Below are 12,987 nucleotides of genomic sequence, written 5' to 3' on the forward strand. Positions count from 1 at the left end.
AGGTTACATGTATCCCAATTATTAGTTTAGAAACATGGTTCCCAAAGTGTTCACCAAGGTGCCCTGGGGCACCTCACCACACTCACAGGGGTGCCATGGGATACTTTATTTATTTATTTTTAAAATTAATTTTTATTGGAGTATAGTTGCTTTACAATGTTGTGTTAGTTTCTACTGTACAGCAAAATGAGTCAGCCATACATATGACCCCTCCGTTTTGGACTTCCTTCCCATTCAGGTCACCACAGTGCATTAGGTAGAGTTCCCTGTGCTATACAGTATGTTCTCATTAGTTATCTATTTTATACTTAGTATCAGTAGTGTATATGTGTCAATGCCTTGGGATACTTTAAATTTTTGAGGGAAACAAGAACATGGGTTAGACCTGTGTATGAAACTTCCATTTGAGCTGAGAAGTTTGGGAACCTCTGGTTGAGAAGATGGAGGTCATATTGCTTGGGCAGAGCACTGCTTTGGGATTAGTCAATCCTTTTGACAGTGCATTTAGTTGTGGAAACAAAGCTCGTAGAATGGGGGTGGGATGTGCTGGGAGATGGAGAGGATTAGACTGATCCACCCAATAAACAAGGGAAAGTCTGATACTTCCACAAGCACCCTGAGAAGGACAAGGCAAGGGGCCTAGAGATTGAGGGAGGCCAAGAAACATGAAAGGAGAGAGAGGACTGGGAGCTGGGACTGGAGGAGATGGCGTCTGAGAAGTTCCTGATGGTGGTGTCAGACTTCCTCTAGTTGTGGCGAGTGGGGGCTACTCTTCGTTGCGGTGTGGCTTCTGTTGTTGCAGAGCACGGGCTCTAGGCACGCAGGCTCAGTAGTTGTGGCATGTGGGCTCAGTAGTTGTGGCTCATGGGCTCAGTAGTTGTGGCTCGCGGGCTCTAGAGCGCAGGCTCAGTAGTTGTGGCGCACGGACTTAGTTGCTCCACGGCATGTGGGATCTTCCCGGACCAGGGCTCGAACCTGTGTCCCCTGCATTGGCAGGCGGATTCTTAACCACTGAGCCACCAGGGAAGCCCCAGACTCTACATTTTAACAAGATCCCCAGATGGTTCTCATGCACACTGGGGTTTGAGAAGCACTGTGCTAGCTGAGAGTTTCTCAAGCACTGCTGACACTGAAATACCCAAAGGAGTCAATAAAAATACGAAGGCCTGTGTCCCACCCTCAGAAATTCCTATTTGATTGACCTAGGGAGTAGACTCAGCATCCGGATATTTAAGGCTTGCTGGTATTTCTAAAGCCAAGTTTGGGAACTACAGGGCTAGCAACACCCAGTACCAACTTTTTTTCCTTCTTTTTTTGGAGGAAACCAAAGTTCTGGGTCAGTTTGGGACCAACATAGGAGCCAATTGAAATACGTGAGCCATGAGAGAGGTCAGAGGGTATAAGAAATCGGTGATGACGAGAGGTATCCCTGAGGTCTTAGGGAACGGGGTAGGGGAAATTGGGTTTCCACCATACGTTGGGTAGGGGATTAAGTTAATTCCTATTTAAACATCGCAAAAAAGATGATCCCAATAGTCTGAAGAACTTGGAGACATCTAGGTGAGTGATATCCAGTTATGGACAGAATTGGCTCACAAGGCTAATGAAATTCACAACAGATCTTTAGATGGTATCCAATCAGGTGATATCCACAGATCCACCTAAAACAATGCTACATTCACTCATCTGGGATCTGTCTCCATCAGCAAAGAATGCTCAAAGCAGTGGGTCCAAAAGCACTCTCCGAAGACTAATTCTCTATTTGTTTTCAAAATGAGTCATTGTATCCCCTGGAATAGAGGAGTGAGTGACCTCAGTGGTGCCCTACCAGGACACACCAAGGCATGTATGTTCTCAAGCTCCATTCTCTCCCTCCCACTGTATCACTAACAACCCATTGATTTTTCGGGCCTCCTGGGAGAAAATATCTGTTCTTGTTCTTTGGAGCAAGTTGCTCAGAGTGGTCTTAGGAATGAAATTACGAATAGTTAGAAAAGCATAAGGAGGAGCATTGTGAAAAAAAAAAACAATGAAAAAAAAATACCCCAAAAACCAACCCAGCCAGGCCAAGCCAATGAGTGCTATTCCAGCCCCTCGTCCATGCAGGTCCATAGCTAAGGAAGACAATTTAGACTTGATCTAGGGGATTGAGAAGGGCCAGAATCATTGGTGCCCATAGCCCAGAGGGGGTGTTCCAGAAACCAGGAGTGAGGACCACATACCTGGGCCAGGGATGCACCACGTGTGCAGCTCTGAGTGGATGTCGGCCTGCTGGCGTGTCTTATGTACCACCAGGAACTGTTCCTCATCTGGAATGGATGGTGGATGGGGGTGGATGGGAGTGGGTAGATGTGAAATTATGACAGCAGCAATTAGTCAATAGCTCGCTGGTGGGGCAGATTAAAGATGACTGCAGATTCTTTGATATTCCTCTCCTTGAGAGGTGTGGTCTATGCGCCCTCTCCTTGACTCTGGGCGGGCACTGTGATTGCTTGACCAATAGAAGGCAGTGGAACTGTCTGTGTCTGTTTCCAGCCTCTTCCAGGTCTTAGGGACCGGCAGCTTTTACTTCCTGTCTCTTGGAGTATTTGTTCTTGCAAGCCAGCCATCATACTGTGAGAAATTCCAAGCAGCCCCACTAAGGGGTCCACGTGGAAAGAAATTGGGGCTCTACTGAGAGCCCCAGCTGAGCTCCTATCTGATATCTAACACCAACATGAGAGCAAAACGAGTGACCTCCTGGAAAATCATCCTCCAGGCCCAGCCGAGCCACATGAAACAGAGTCGCTATCTCAGCTGAGCCCTGTCCGTAATGCAGAATTGTGAGCAAAATAAGCCACAAAGTTTTGCGGTGGTTGGTTATGGCAGTAATAGATAATTAGAAGAGGTTGTGGTATCAGGAGAGGTGCTCCAGTAACTAAAATTTAAAACATGTGACCCTGGCTTTGGGTTTGGGTAGCCGGTGGAAGCTGGAAGGCTTTGCTCATGAGGGCTTGAAGGGCAGTGAGGAAAATGCGACTGAAAGCCGGAGAAAAGAATGATGTGTGTTATGTCGTGGTGGGAAGTTTAGCAAAACTGTTGCCTGAGGTAATGTGGGAAATTGAACCTTAGAAGGATTGAAGGGCGTACCTGGCAGGTCCTTTAAGAAACTTGAGGGGCTTTCCTGGTGGCGCAGTGGTTGAGAATCTGCCTGCCAATGCAGGGGACACGGGTTCGAGCCCTGGTCTGGGAAGATCCCACATGCCGCGGAGCAACTGGGCCCGTGAGCCACAATTACTGAGCCTGCGCGTCTGGAGCCTGTGCTCCGCAACGAGAGAGGCCGCGATGGTGAGAGGCCCGCGCATCGCGATGAAGAGTGGCCCCCGCTCGCCGCAACTAGAGAAAGCCCTCGCACAGAAACGAAGACCCGACACAGCCATAAAATTAAAAAAATTAAAAAATTAAAAAAAAAAAAAAAGAAACTTGAAGGTCTTGTCCCACAGAAGCCACACAGGCAATGCAAGGTAGATGGGCCATCTGGAAAGGAAACGTAGGTGTGTTTTTTTTTGCCTAGTTGAATTGATTATTAATTGCGAATGCAAAATGTTTTTTTTAAACTTTTGCTATTGAACTTATTTTTCCGTTAGAGAAGAATTTAATTGATTTACAAGTATTAATCGAACATCAATCTATAGTTTGATTCCAAGTTACTTAAAAGGAAGATCATAGGAATTTTATATATACATATACATATATGTATGTATATGTATATATATAATATATATGCTGGTTGAAAATTTTGTTCTCATAGACTTTATTTTTTATTAAAAATTTTTATTGAAGTATAGCTGGTTTACAATAATATATGTTATAGGTATACAGTATAGTGATTCACAATTTTTAAAGGTTATATTCCATTTTTAGTTATTATAAAATATTGGCTATATTCCCTATGCTGTACATTATATCCTTGTAGCTTATTTTATACCTAATAGTTTGTAACTCTTAATCCACTACCCCTATATTGCTACAATGCAAAACGTTTTTAAAGGAATTATAAAAGCTTGGACTGAAAGGGACAGAGAAGTAAAAAAATAAAATGAGGCCTTAATATATATAATCTAAATATATATATAATAATAATGGCCCCAAGATGTCCACATCCTAATCCCCAGAACCTGTGACTATGTTACTTTACATGGCAAAGGGGACTTTACAGATATGATTAAGGATCTTGAGATGGGAAGATGATTCTGGGTGAACCAAATGTAATTACAAGGGTCCTTGTAAGTGAAAGAGGAAGCAGGAGAATCAGAGTCAGAGTGATGCGCTATTTAAAAAATTCAAGCAGCTACTGCTGGCCTTGAACTTGGGAAAGAGCCATGGAACATGCGGGCTTGGCCAGAATTGGCCCACAGGTTGGAGTTTTCCTGGTTTAGATGATGAAATCCCGGACTGCAAGCTGATGCCTTAATTGGATGAGACTTTTGGGGCCCTTGGGAGGGCATAAGTGTATTTCGCATAAGGGAGGAATTGAAATAATCGTGGCCAAAAGGCAGACTATGATAGTTTAAATATGAATGCAATTTCCTTGACATTTCTCCCATTGAGAGATGACATTTACGTGCACTCCTCTTGAATCAGTTCAGGTTCTTTGATGAATCAATAGAATATGCCAGAATTGAAGTCTTGCCAGTTGCTGGACCCAGGTTTTAAGAGATTACCAACTTCCACTCTTCTTCCATTCTTCTGTAGGTTGGGATACTTGCTCTTGGAACCCAGCTACCATTCTGTAAGGAAGCCCAAGCAGCCCCAAGGAGAGGCCACGTGGAGAGGAATTGGGGCCCTTGGCCAATAGCCCTGGCTAAGTTCCTGATCAGTAGTAAGCACCAACTTGCCAGCCTTGGATGTGAATCCTCCGTCCAGCTAAACTCCCTGATACTGTCTGGAGCAGCAATGAGCTGTCCCCACTGAGCCCTGTCCAACTGGCAGAGTTTTGAACAAAATAAATGGTTGTTATTATTTTAAGCTACTAAGTTTGGGATGGTTAGTAATGTAGCAGCAGACAACAAAGATATTTAGCTTTCTCTAACGTTTATTGTAGCCACCTTCAATGGCACAAAACCATCTAAACCGTGTAGAAGGAGGAAGGAGAAGATGAAGTGGCTGCAGGTTCACTTCCACAACAAGGTGTCTGTGGAAAACAGCCTTGATGCAAGGAAAAGGGGAAAGAATAGGTAAGTCGGCAAGTGAGACTGGGTTCAAGTAAGGCTTTTACTCTCATTAAATTCTCTTAACAGCCCAGGGAGTCCAGGCAGAAGTGGCCTCTCCTATCTCTCCTTCCAGATGCTCATTTAGACCCAACTACCATCGTCCTCTGCCTCTTCTGGCCCCCTAATCTTTAAAATGTGAAGAACTTCCAGGAGACCACCCTTGATCAACCCCCCAAGGACCTATTTCTCCCTACAGCCGATCGGCTGTTTGATTATTTATTTCATTTTCCTTATTTTTTCCTTGTTAACTTTCTTTAATATTTAGTTGATGATTAATTTTTAGCATGACTATGTTTCATGATGACACAAATAGATGGTTCATTCAGGAAAAGAATCCATAAACCGTTTGGAACCTAACACAACAATGACTATAATGAACTTTTATCGAGCACTTAACATGTGTTATACATGCTCTGTATTATCGCACTTAAATCTTATAAGTGCCCTAGCACTCAGATAAAAGAACAGGGGCTTTGAGACTGAGTAAATTGCTCTAAGGCCACATGTCTATAAGTCAGAGAGGGGATGTAGCCCAGGTTTTTGTGACTCCAAAGCCATGTTCCTAACTATTCTCCTACACTTCTTAATCAGTATGAACGTTTACTGTCTATCCTTCTAGACTTTTATTTTTCATCTATAGACTTCTTTTTAATTACAAATATAGAATCAAGCATGAAAAATTAATTTTTTTTGTCACTAACTGTGTATCTTGCATTCCCTTCCATGTCACAAGGTAGGCTTCTATAAGATCGTTTTTAATTGTTGCATAAAGTTCCATGGAATATGTAAAAGTATGTAGAAAGTTCTCTTCCTTTTTCAGCCATTAGAGGGGTTTTTAGTAAGGGGAGACGCATCTTTGTTGGAGAATTCCTGGTTAGTCTTTCCATGGGGGATGGGAGCCCCTAAATCATACCAATATGCCAAAATATGGTCATTAAACTGTGTTCTAAGGAAGGTCTGTCCTGTGTACTGTATTGGCCTTTGTTTTGGTGAGCTCTGAACTGGATAAGGAATGAAAATTTGGCAGGAGCGGGGGTGGAGAGTTGAGAAAAATGGGTTTCAGTGAGAAAGGACCAGACTGGAGTCAGTGAAATTTTGATTGGAGGAAAAGAGTGGAGGATGGAAGGAGAGAAAAGGGGGAGGAGGAGGAGAGCATGGTGGGGGAGGAAAAGGGGGGAGGGGAGGGAAGAGCAGGGAAGGGGAAGCCAGCTAGTGGGTGCAAAGAAGGGACACTGGATGCCGGGGTGATTAAGCTGTTTCCTGGGGGTTACACTGTAAACCTTCTCCCTGCCTTCTACAACTCTCCAGTATCTTCTACATTGCTAACACATATTTGGGTCCAAGTGGACCCCTTTTGGCATCAAAGTTGAGGAAAGAGGACATGAACGTCCTACAATTTTTGAAATGATTTCACATTGTTGGACACATGCATATACCCTATAAATTCAGCAGTGAGTGATTATTTCCTTGGAATACAGCCTTAGAAGAGGACTTTCTAGGTTAAGGAGTAGGCACAGGGAAAAGTTTTTAATATATGTGAAAATTGAAAAAAAATTTATTTGGTAACGTGTAGAAGTTTTTTTGATTTATTGCCTTAATGTTTCACTATTTTAGCCTGTTGTGACATCAGTATGAAAGAAGACTTTGAGATTGATAGTAAGCTCCTCCAGCTGTGCGGGCTGGCATGTCGCTTCCTTTCCAGATCAAAATGTCCTCTTGGTTACTTAGAGAGGATGGCCAGAGACATAGGTAGAGTAGATGATAGTCCATAAGTGGAGAAAGGATGGAACAAGTGTGGTCCAGGTGATACTTCCTGTGAGGAAAAGGCTGATGACAGGTGCTTCTGCACACAGCTATTCATAGGTAAATCGGGGTGAGCTGTCCTCCAGCCCCCATTTGCCAAGGTGTTGGGGTGACCTGAGCACTATTCCGCTCTGTGGGTATTTTGTGGTGTGATAACTCTAGGTACCAAATCACGAACAGTGGCAGGAACCATGCCCGGTACTGAGCAGGCTAAGCCACAGAGTTTGTGGCTCTGATCAATTGTCTTAGAAACAGACCTGGGGTACACAGTCTGTTCCTAACTCTGGGACTGTGTGTACATTTGATAGTGCCCAGGAGTGGCTGTAGCCTGGGGACCCACAGGGCCACTAGGCACAGAGGTAGTGCCGGGAACAGGGCAGGGATACAGCTGGTCCTTGCTGAGAGATTCTGATGATACACTTGTATTCTATATAAAGCAGTGCATTTTCCCCTGAAGTCTTTCTTTAATTCGTCAGACCCTTACAACAACAACAGAAGTAAAATGGGCAGGAGCTACTCCCCCATTTAACAAATGAAGTACAGGTGGGGTCCAAGCTTGGCTAGGGACAGAATGGGCCAAAGACATTTTTCTCCTAATTCCAAGCTTGGCTCTCTCCATGGGGCCAGCCCTGGAGGAGGTGAGAGGGGCCCTGTGCTCTCCAGAGCCAGCTGCTAATGATCTCTGTTTTCTTCCCAGCTCCATTTCTAAGACAGTGCCTTATCAACTGTGGGCCGAGACCTGTAGTAAGTCATAGAAATCAACTGCAAAACAAAAAGGAACAGAACCTAAACTAGCAGAATCCATTCAGCACAGTAAGGGTTGAACCATTCACACTTTCTTGGTAAAGGGCTCCTTTTACTTACTTTTCAGCAGAGGTTTCTGCTCCCACATCTTAACAAGGAGCTGAAAACAGATTGGACAGAAGCCGTTGGGTTTTATAAGACACATCAACGTTTTCTTTCTTTTTTTTATATCAGTTTTTTTAAAAATTGAAGTATAGTTGATTTACAATGTTGTGTTGATTTCTGCTGTACAGTAAAGTGATTCAGTTATACATATATACATTCTTTTTTTAAAATATTCTTTTCCGTTATGGTTTATCATAGGATACTGAAAATAGTTCTCTGTGCTCTACAGTAGGACCTGGTTGGTTATCCTTTCCATATATAATAGCTTGCATCTCCTAACCCCAGCCTCCCACTCCGTCCTTCCCCTGACCGCCTCCCCCTTGGCAACCACAAGTCTGTTCTCTATGTCCGTGAGTCTGTTTCTGTTTCATAGATAGGTTCATTGGTGTCATATTTTAGATTCCACATAGAAGTCATATCATATGGTATTTGCCTTTCTCTTTCTGACTTACTTCACTTAGTATGATCATCTCTAGGTCCATCCACGTTGCTGAAAATGGCCTTATTTCATTCTTTTTTTATGGCTGAGTAATATTCCATTGTATATATGTACCACATCTTCCTTATCCATTCATCTGTTGCTGGACATTTAGGTTGTTTCCATGTAAGACACATCAATGTTTTAACATCATGTGGTGTGGAACTCAGCTGTCTAGGCAAGATTTAATATGCCAGCTCTTCCCTGTGAATTCAGTAATCACCCAAATACCTGAATTTCAGTACTTTCAGAAAGGACTTAATATAAAGCTGTAACAGGGAAGAGCCAAATCAGACTACATGTTGGATCTGTTTCTTTTTCTTTAACCTTTAGCTTTCCGCTGCTTTTGTTCACTAAAAGGATACTGTCTGTACATAATGGCCTGCCTCGGGGAACCCTGCCCCTCTGCCTGAATGTTAAACCAAAGTGCCTTTGTTCAGGGAAACATTCAGAGCCAGTGCACCTGTGGATGGCTGTAAGAAAGAAGAAATTAACACATCCCCTCCCCGGGGCTGGCCATTCCAGGTGATATTTACAAAATGTATGGCCTTTTTACTTTACTTCCTCATCTCCTCCCCCTCTCTGTTCTATAAAAGAAACTGGCATCCAAACCCTGATGAGATGGTTATTTTGAGACTTTAGTCTGCTGTTTTCTCGGTCTGCTGGCTTTCCGAATAAAGTCGTATTCCTTGTCTCTGATTTATTGTCCGGTAGTGCGGCGAGCAGAGCGAGCTTGGCCTTGGTAACAAAGCCACGGTGACATTTTATCACTGCAGCCCCATCACAAGGACACAGACTTCTGCAGGGCTTCTAGAAGATCTTTGTTTTACAACATTTATTGACTCATTGAATATTTCACCCCCCAATAGCTTGTCTTGAAGAACTTCTCTTCAGGGATCCCAATTATTGTATTAACTATGCTCGCTTACATACTTTTATCAATCTGTAATGAAAACTTTAACAATCTGTTAGTAGTTATTATTTGAAAGTGGAACCTTTTCTTTTTCTCTGTTGCTCTCAAACACTGCAAACAGCTTTTGCACAGGCTCACTAAAGGTATGGTGCTGCATTGTGAGAAGCATTTTGCTTTTAACAGTTAATCTTAACAGTTAATGGCATCCTTTTGTGACCACCTCCTCCTGGGCTCCCTCCCACACAGTTGTAACCAAGCTCATAAAATACACTGTTTCTTGTTTTGCATTTGTAGAAACTAAAGGAAGTTCCATCTCACAAGGCATCCATGTGGTTTGTTTCCTGCTGTTGCTGCCTGTGATAACTTTCCACGCAAACAAGCTATTTAAACTAAGCAAGATAATTATTTGGAACATGAATATAAACATGAAATAATTACTACGTTTGTTAAAAAGCAAGACAAAAGGCCCAAAATGGAGTCGATTATGCTAAGCCTGTGTCACCAAACTGAGGTTTCACTTAATGAGTGTTCCCAGCTCTCCCAGAAATGGAATCTTAACCCAGTCAATCAGGGATCACCTGACCAACACTAGTTAGGTCATCTGCCTGGTAGGCCTCTGTCATCCCCTAAAGGAAAGTAACTTTGTAACAACAAACCTGACTTTTTACTTCCTTGTTCCACACCCCCCGCCCCCCCCACACCCTTCTGCCTATAAAAGTCTTATTATGTACAGTTTCTCGTAGCTCCTTTCTGTCTGCTAGATTGGATGCTGCCCAATTCGAATGGATTTTTGCTCACATAAACTCTTAAAATTGTTAATAAGCCCCAGTTTATCTTTTAACATGTTAAAGAGTTTATGACAAAGTATTTTTCCCCACAACTGTGTATGATTTGTGAATCTCATAACTTTCTAGGTTGAACTAAAATGTTACGCACTCTGCTGCCCAGAAAATAAATAACACATGAAAATTAAATGTTTCATTTTAAGGAGACTGTAGGCCTTTATGACTTTACAGTGTCAGATTTTCATTTTTTTGGGTTAGCTATATTTAAAAAATGTCTCAAAATAAGTTGCATTGAAACATTTTTTTAAAATGAAGCACGCAGCAAGAAAATAAGGTACTAATACAGAAAATTCCATGCATTAAATAACTAAAATTGTGAATATTTCACAAAATAAATGCTTTAGTCACATAAAAGCAGTTGAAAAAACTCTGCTTTACTGGTACAAAGACCAAAACTCCACTTTAATTAATTAACTAAATTTAATTGTGCTAAACTATTTAATTTTGAATTTATCACTGTGAAATACCATCAGCAATCAGATTTGGACAGATTAATATTAAAACTCGATAATAAATATACGTGTATGTGTGTACTAGGTTGCAAGGTAAAATGTATTTCAAACCGTGGTTTGCATTAAAAAAAAAAAAAGTTTGACAGGCGCATTTTTCAGGTTGGACAACTGTCCTGCCTGCAGGCACCGCGCCGAGCTCAGAGCTCCCGCAGCCCCACGCCCGGGGTGGCCTCCGAAAGTGCTTTAGACGTTGTTCGGTGTCACGGCGCCCTCTGCTGGTCCGAGAAGGCACAGTTCTGACAGTAGCTCAGCCAGGGTCCCTGGAAGCCCTGAAGGTGTTTTAGGGTGACCACAAGGAAGGACTTTGGGTTCGCTGGCAGCCCGGCCCTCTCTGTAGCAGCATCCAAGAGAGGGTAGTGGCTGAGGATGCTCTATAAGGGGTTTGTGCTGAACCAAACCTTTGCATTCATGAAGGTAAAGTGACCGAGGAGGTGCGCAGAGTCAGTTTATAAGAAGGTCTTGGGATCTCACTGCACAGTCTGGATTTGCTGGATCGACAGCGCGGAGGGTTTTACTCAGGCGAGTGCTGTGACCGGGACTGCCTTGTAGAGGGATTTCTTGGCCAGAGTGAGTGGGCCCCCCCGCAGCAGGGGTGCCTTGAGGTGGGCGGGCAATTATGGGCTGGGTCAGGAATCCCAGTGGTAAGTGGTACCACCGAGCCTCAAGTGGGCGTGCCTTGTATCACTACATGCTCCGTGCCTGTGAAACTGACCTTGTGGGCTGCTTCAGAGGTCTCTTGTCCTCTGTCTCCCGGTTGGGCTCAGGCACTGGGAGGTCAGAGGGAGGGGGAAGAGTTTGGTAAGCGCACGACCGCCCCCCACCCCGGTCCCCCCCGCCCCCGCCCCCGAACTCCTGGGCCAATTGTCAATGGCTACATTCCAATAAGTAAGATCGCAGCTTCGGCTCTCTCTGTGTCAGGTCACGCCAGGTCCCCTTGCCCTTTTTCCTCTGGAAGGCATAGTAGATTCCAGCTGTCGGCAACTTCACCATCTTCTGTTGCTTCTTCGGGACCTGCCTGCACTTTTGTAAATACCCCTTTGATTGCATTCTCCCCAGTTGCATCTTTTGAGTGTAAGCTCTATCCCTTGCTAGGACCTGAACTGTGCTAGTGTTTGAACTTTATTGTCCAGGTACTAGGGAGTCATTGAAGGTTTTAGAGAGGAAGTGGCAAGAGCAGATGTGTATTTTGGAAAAATCTGACCAAAGAGAGCAGGACAGCTTGAATCAGCGAGGGTTTGGGGCTGCAGACCATTAACAGACAGCAGTGGGAACCCAGGTGATAAACTGAGACCCCGAGGCCTGCAGTGTTGGATCAGGGAATGGGAGAGGGAAGTCAAGCCATTAGATGAGCATGTGAGTTGCACATATTACTAGGTAATTCACTCTAAAAAGCTGGAAATGTAATGTTTTGTTTTTTCAGGGTTGCAAAATGAGTGTGTCAAAAGTGTCACACCAAAATGCTCTGCTTTGCCCTGTCTCCCAGCCCCTGGCCCTTCCACATGAGCTGGGTAAGTGGCTGCGCCTTCATGATGCTGTACCTGGGCCTTTACTGGCAGTACAGTTGCATCCTTAGACAATCACACGAAGTGAAGTAAGTCAGACAGAGAAAGACAAATATCATATTATATCATTCATATGTGGAATCTAATTTTTAGAAAATAATATAAATGAACTTATTTACAAAACAGAAACAGACTCACAGATTTCGAAAACAAACTTATGGTTACCAAAGGGGAAACATGGGGGGTGGGATAAATTAGGAGCTTGGGATTAACATACACACACTACTACATATAAAATTGATAAAGAACAACGACCTGCTGTATAGCACAGGGAACTCTATTCAATATTCTGTAATAACCTATATGGGAAAAGAATCTGAAAAAGAATGAATATATGTATATGTGTAACTGAATCACTTTGCTGTACACCTGAAACTAACACAACATTGTAAGTCAACTATACTCCAATTAAAAAAAATACAATGTAAACTACACATGTGAGCCATGTATGGAATTTTAAATTTTCTAGTGGCCGTATTAACAAAAGTGAAAAGAAATAGGTTAAACTCAAAATATACAAAGATCTTTGATAATTCAATAATATGAAAACAACCCATTAAAAATGGGCAAAACATCTGAACAGACAACTCACCAAAGAAGATATACAGATGGCATATAAACATGTGAAAAGACGCTCCACATTATATGTCATTAGGGAATTGTAAATTGAAACAAGGAGATACCATTACACACCTATTAGAATGGCCAAAATC

The sequence above is a fragment of the Balaenoptera ricei genome, chromosome 13 (assembly GCF_028023285.1).
Source record: "Balaenoptera ricei isolate mBalRic1 chromosome 13, mBalRic1.hap2, whole genome shotgun sequence".
Classification (NCBI taxonomy): Eukaryota; Metazoa; Chordata; class Mammalia; order Artiodactyla; family Balaenopteridae; genus Balaenoptera; species Balaenoptera ricei.